The sequence below is a fragment of the Myotis yumanensis genome, unplaced genomic scaffold, assembly GCF_028538775.1.
Source record: "Myotis yumanensis isolate MYYU_CA2020_CCGP unplaced genomic scaffold, mMyoYum1.0.hap1 SCAF_1, whole genome shotgun sequence".
Lineage (NCBI taxonomy): Eukaryota > Metazoa > Chordata > Mammalia > Chiroptera > Vespertilionidae > Myotis > Myotis yumanensis.
Window position 1 is genome coordinate 85,478,409 of NW_027223752.1, and position 5,547 is coordinate 85,483,955.

A 5,547-nucleotide genomic window follows, 5' to 3' on the forward strand; every position below is an offset into this window, starting at 1 on the left:
ATGAAGAAAATTAAAGAAATGACACTACTCTCCACTTGCAAATGATAGAGTTAAGTAGGTATAAAGTATGGGAGAGTCAGGCAATCATTTCTAGCTGACAGACCCTTTTGCTAACCCTTGCTGATACATTTGCAGGGGAACAAGGATTAAAAGGGGGTAAAACAATTAAACAAATAAATATAACTCTTAGATGTAAATGTCTCATCCAATGTGCTTCTCTCTCCAATGGCTTACTAATAAAAACCAATAGAAAATTAATGACATTAGGTACATGCAAAAACCATTTTGAATTGAGTGGCTTCAAGAGCAAAACTTACTAATAGCCAAACTGATAATATCACACATCTGAAAAGTATGTGTAATACATAAGCAGGCTGGTTCATATAGAATGTGAACTGCTACAAGTACTCATGTGCATTTGATGATCATAAAACACTCTGCAGGAAGAACATCAGTGACTTGGGCTACTAGGGAGGCATACTGTGCAGGCTGAGTTACTTGGCTTTTTTTGCCCAGTAAAAATATCTGTTAAAATATTAAAATACTCTACCTGCCTATGTTCTAATTTCATCTACACCAATCAACCTACTTATTAATAATAGTATTTCCATGTTCTTTTCTTTTCTTTTTATTTTTTCCACTGATTTTTTAGAGAGAGTAGAAGGGAGGAAGGGAGAGAGAAACACACACCCCAACTGGGGCTGGGGATCAGAATCTGCAACACAGATACATGCCCTTGGCTGGGAATTGAACCCATGACCCTCTAGCCACTGAACCACACCAGCCAGGGCTCTTTTCTTTTTCTTTTTTTAATTGAATTTATTGCAGTGACATTGGTTCACCAAACCATACAGGCTTCAAGTGTACAAGTCAATAAAACCTCATCTGCACACTGTATCGTGCACCCAGTACCCCAAGCAAAGTCTCATTTCATCTCATTCCCCGCCTTATCCCACCTCCACCAACCCCCACCCCTTTTCCTCTGGCTGTCACCACACTGTTTTTGTGTCTATGTGTTATGTATATGTGTTTTTTGGTTAATCTCTTCATCTTCTATTTTCCAGTGCCCTAATACCCCCTCTCCTCTGACAGCTGTCAGTCTGTTGCACCCATCCATGCCTCTGTTTCTATTTTGTTCATCAGTTTATTTTGTTCATTAGATTCCACATATAAATGAGATCATATTATTCTTTAAGTATTGAGATAGAAGTGATATGTCAATTAAAAATAAAAAAAATGGATTTCTGATTAAGAATAAATTGATATTCTAATTTATACTTCAATCTCTTAGACTATTGTTTTCCTTTTCTTTTTTTAAAATATATTTTATTGATTTTTTACAGAGAGGAAGGGAGAGGGATAGAGAGTTAGAAACATAGATGAGAGAGAGAAACCTCGATCAACTGCCTCCTGCAGACCCCCTACTGGGGATGTGCCCACAACCAAGGTACATGCCCTTGACAGGAATCGAACCTGGGACCCTTCAGTCCTCAGGCAGATGCTCTATCCACTGAGCCAAACCAATTAGGGCTTGTTTTCCTTTTCTTATTGAACAATAATGATAATTATGTGCCAGCCATTTTACTACCTGTTGAAGCTATAACAGTAAGCAACAACAAACATGGTCATTTTCTAATGAAGGAGGAAGATAGTTACTATCCTCTCTTTCTCTATGCTGCCCCTGACAACATCCCATCAGGAAATCTGTTATCTCTATTTTTAAGATGTATCCAGAATCTTATTATATCTTAACCTCTCCCCTTTTACCTCGCTGGTTTGGGCTACTCTCATCTCACACATGAGTTTGGGAAATAGTTCCTGAAAAGTCTTGTGGTTTTCAGTCTTGCTACTTTTATGCGAGATCTGCTCTCAGCAAAGTAGCAAGAGTGATGTTTTCAGAATGAAAATCAGACCATGCTAGTTCTCTGCTTAAAATCCTGCAGTGGATCCCATTCCACTGAGAGCAAAAGCTTGGGTTTTTGCAAAGTCCCAAAGGGGCCCAAGCCCTCATTTTTCCAACTTCATCTCCTCATCCTTCCCCTTGCTCACACCAGCCACAGTGGCCTTCCTGTCCTTTCACAGACCACATCCCCTGGAGCCTCAGGACCTTTGCACTAGTCCTCTGTGGTAAGAATGATCTTCAACTAAGATCAAGTTCATCTACTCAATCAGGCCTTAATTTGAAATTTTATTCCATTCTGTAAGCACTCTCAGTTCTCGCTCTGCTCTAATTTTTTTTCTGTGTTTAAAATCACTTTCTAATATATTATGCAATGTTCTTATTATTTGTATTATTGATTTTATTTCTATCTCACTAGAATATAAGCCCCTTAAAGGTAGAGATTTTGTTCACTGTTATATCCTACAGCATGCTTGGCACATAGCAGGCACTCAATAAATATTTTGAGTGTATAATAAATAAGCCAAGTAAAACTAACTGTGTAAGAATTGTGATTATAGTTGAAATAAATAGTGCTCACATTGTTTTAAGTGCTTTACATATACATTTGCATAAATTACTTTATTTTATCCTTAAGACAACCCGATGAGATGGATTCTATTTTAAATACAAAGCAACTGAGTCGCAGATTCTTGGCCCAGTCATATGCTCATAACTCATAGAGTTGAGGTAGAAAGTCAGACAGCTAGGCTAAAAAGAGACCACACTCTTAATTGTGATACACTACCGCCTTCTTGATGTGATGATGCTAATAGTGTGAATAAAAGGTATATACTAGTATAGCAGGGGAGCTGGTTCTGGTTTGGGGAGAAAGAGAAGGCTTCTCAGTGAAATGACTTTGAGATAAGAAAAGTAGCACTTAGCTGGTTGGGAAGAAGAAACATTCTAAGTCAGCTCACTTTTGGGAATTGAGATGATGGGAACTTTTCAAACTGAGAATTAGTTTGCAGGAAATTCAGCTAATGCCACCAGGTCAGTGAGCTTCTTATCGGTAACACCTCCTCCTTCCTACACTGTGGTGATGTCAGAAGAGATGAACTTGTCTTGTGTGTGGTTAGGTGCTGACTGCCTTGTGTGAAGAATTCCTCACACTGACTGCATAAATTAGGCGCCATGTCACTCAGCTTTTCAAATTATAGGACCCCGCTTTGAGAAAGAAAACTTGAGGGAAATCTTGTACACTCTGTTAAGTGGACTGGGGAGGGTGCTATTACTGGAGTTGATTATAATCCCTTGTGACTGAGTGGGTTTCACTAGCAAGACTAGGGCAATAGGAAGAAACTAATTGGTTTCTGGAGGTGGCTTTGACTGCCTGGGAGAAAGCCTCAATAGCAACTATTCTGAGAATTAACAGCATGAGGCAGTGGGTAGACCACCCATTTATATTTCTGTGCTTAACTGCAAATGGGGAAAATAACTAGAGCGTGCACATACCAAGAGTTTAGGATGGGTATGGCATCTGGCTTCCTTTTCCCAGTACCCACCTCACTTCCCTCAATTTTCATAAGCATTCACTTGTGGTTCTAAACATTCTCCTACCGGCATAAGAAGTGAACCACAGTGGCTTTCCAAGAACTTTATTATAACCAACACTCCTAAACAGCCCGTCTCCATTTTACTTCAAATGTCATGTAATTTATTTAATACAGACATGGCTATAAAACACTGGCAAAAAGTTTACTTTTTACGTGTCTCACACAGGGCCATTGATAAAGTATGTTTCTGGGCATCCTTCTCAACAAAATTGAACTTCAAATACTAAGGACTAAAATTTGGGGGTATCAGCTCTTTCAGCCCAAGTTTTGTATCTAATAATTGGTAGAAACTTTATGTGATACTAGCTTTCTAAAAATAAATTACATCTTTAAAAGAATTGTATACACTAATTGGCTATATTATTTAGGGATTTATATTTTATAAATTGGTTATTATTGTTAGGCTGGTAAAATGAGGAAACTAAACTCAATTTGTTTTCCAAGCTTTATTTATTTTTGCCATCCTAATAAATTCTTTAGCAAAACAGTCCCAGTCACTGCCTCCTGAAATACGACTTGCACTTTCTAAACTCATGCCAAGTTCTTCCCTAGAAAGCCCCTTTTCCCATCTTTGGCTCCTAAAATTCCATCTCTTAAAACCCTCTCTGATCAACTCGATAGGAAGTGTCATCTATTTAAAAAAAATGAATATTTTCTATGCTAATTGTGACAACTATTCTTTTATTTATTCTATTTATTCAAGAAATATTTATTTTTATAGCACTTGTTTGATGCTGTGATAGGTCTAGGAACATGGAAGTGAAGAAAATGTACTTATTTTGCACTTACAAAATGTTCAGTTACATAATCTCAAATATTGATAAAGAAAAATTCTGGTAAGAGTTGTGTTGGAAAACTACAGGGTCTCATGAGAAAGAATAGCATTAAAGAAAATAATTTGGAATAGTGTGGGGAAGGCCTGAGTAGGGGGCAGTGGGTAAGGGGTGGAAGGAGTCAATGGAGAAGAAAGGGGACATCTGTAATACTTTCAACAATAAGATACATTTTAAAAAATGAGAAAGAAAAAAAAAGAAAATAATTTGGAGGGAAAGTCAGAGAAGGCTTTCCTGAAGCAGTGACATTTTACCTGAAATCTGATGGATGAATGAGTCATTTAGTCCAGGAGTAGAGGGAAGGATTTTAAAACAGGGAATTACATTTGCTAAGTCTGAGATGAGAAAAGCCTTGGTGCATTTCAGCAATTGAAAAAAGTCAAAGTTTTATATTTTAATTACATATGTACCTTTTTTATATCTCTCAGATAGATAAGAACTGTTTTGAATTTCTTTGTGCTTCATAATGATTAGCATAGTAGGTCCTCAAAAATGCTAGAGGACTTTGCCTTGCTGTAACTGTAAGTAACTTGTCTTGAACTTCCCTTTCAATGTAAATAATTATAAAACTGGACCAAATAGATGAGACTATGGCTTTCAGGCATTTTGGTAACAAAGAGAACAACAGTCCACTCATCCTTGACAAAGGGAAAACCATGAGGTAGGCTATTTATTATTCCCAGATTTGCCTGGAAGATTCTTCACAACTTTGTAGTAGGAGGAAGTACAGATTACAATTCAAAGCTGCTGCAGCAACTAGAATTGAGGAGGCTGGGTATGGGAAATGAGGTAGCTGCATAGGGGAAGGTGCCCCAGGAGTTTGCATGAGGATTCAGCTTGTGTCCTTGGCTGAGGGCTAAGGTGCTCATGTGCAGGGCGCTGAATCCACAGGCCAAACAGAGTGGCTTCTAGGAGGCTGAGAGGAGTACATAGATGCTAGAGGTTTCACAGGGTTAAAACGGGTCAGAATCTGGGCCAGCAAGGTAGAGAGATCTCACTGAAGAATTTACTCATCCAATTAAGATTTAATTCCCTGGAGGAAAGAAAATGCCTGAGACCTTAAAACAAAACAAAACAAAAACCTGATATCAACCCACCCTAAAAACTACAAAACCAAGCCTAAAAGAATAAAACAACACTTAACAGGAATAAAATGAGGACAATATACATGAGACTCTTTATAAGGTAACATATATCTATACTAATAAAAGCCTAGGTG